Source organism: Chrysochloris asiatica, unplaced genomic scaffold (genome assembly GCF_000296735.1).
Source record: "Chrysochloris asiatica unplaced genomic scaffold, ChrAsi1.0 scaffold00118, whole genome shotgun sequence".
Lineage (NCBI taxonomy): Eukaryota > Metazoa > Chordata > Mammalia > Afrosoricida > Chrysochloridae > Chrysochloris > Chrysochloris asiatica.
The window spans coordinates 8482-9903 of NW_006408636.1; positions in this window are offsets into that span (position 1 = coordinate 8482).

The following is a 1422-nucleotide window of genomic DNA, read 5'->3' on the forward strand; positions in this document are numbered from 1 at the left end:
TGGGGAAGTAGAAATGAAAAAACAAAAACAAAAACACATTATACTGCAGGGACCTCAAACCAGGAAATTGAAAGTAAAATTATGGCAGAGTGTAGGGACAGGGTGGTCAGGGACGACATCAGAACTTCCTGCAGGGTGTGTCATTTGAGCTGGGCCCTGAAGATCAAATTGTTATAAAATGTATGGAGGATAAATAACTATAAGGGATGGTGGGAGCTGAGGTACTGAGGTGAGAGTGGGTATGGCTTGCTATAGATCCAGGCACATGTGGCTTAGGTATGTGGTGAATAAGGGAAATGGTCATTTTTAGAGGCCTGGCTAGATTACAGCTGCTCCTCTGTGATCAGATAGCATACTTTGTAAAGATTTGAGAACTTAAGAAGATGATAGGATTAGAACTATATTTTAGAGAAGTTCTACAATACAGACTCTGTAAGTATGCTGAGATCTGTAGAATGGCAGAGGCCTGGACTCCCATATTTCAGATAAAAATAATTGAGGCCCAGAGGAGGAAAGGGAGTTGTCCTAAGGTAATACCATTTCTTAAGCAGAGTCAACACTAGAACCTAAATCTTGGGTAAGTATGCTTTTAGGCATGGAGATTCTATGAATGAACGATTAGATGGAAATGATACTGTTATGGATTGTTTATTCAAATCATCTAGAGTGTATGATATATGTTACTTCTGACTCAGGGAGACCATTTATAGGTCTCCAAGGAGCAGATGGTGGGTTTGAACTATCAACCTTGTGGTTATTATTTCAGTGTTTATCCTACATGGGGTCACACAAGGACTAGCTACTAAATAGACAAATAGTATAGCAAAATGATTAAGTGTACAGATTCTTAAGCCAAGCTGCTTAGGTTTGAGCTTTGGCTCTGCTAATTTTTTGACCCTGGGTGTATTTTGTGCTTCAATTTTGAGGCTTGTCATAAAAAATAATTTGATTAATAATTGAATGGTATTTAGAAATGTGTCTGAGGTATAAAAAAACACCATGCAAATATCTAATAAAGTGTTTTATATATGTTCCTTTCATTTACACTATTTCTTCCACTCAAGGGATAAGTTCAGAGGGAAATTACCGGGTTCAGAGTCCTGGTGTGGTGTTGTGGGTTAATGCGCCAGACTGCAAAGCCGTTTGAACTGCAAGGTTGGTGGTTCAAGCTCACCAGCTGCTCCTTGGAAACCCAATACAGGGTCTCTGTGGGTTGGAACCGACTCAACGGCACTTCACAACAACAACAACATCAGATCTGGTTCCAGTGACTATGTTTTCATTTACCCTGTCTCCAAAATATAGAAGCACATGGAAGCTGAGTGTATTGGAACTGGGCCTTTCCTTGGCCCAGATAGGCTTAACACTATAAGCTTTGTATTCAACTATCCTAAGTACATGCTTCAGGTCTCTGTACCATTG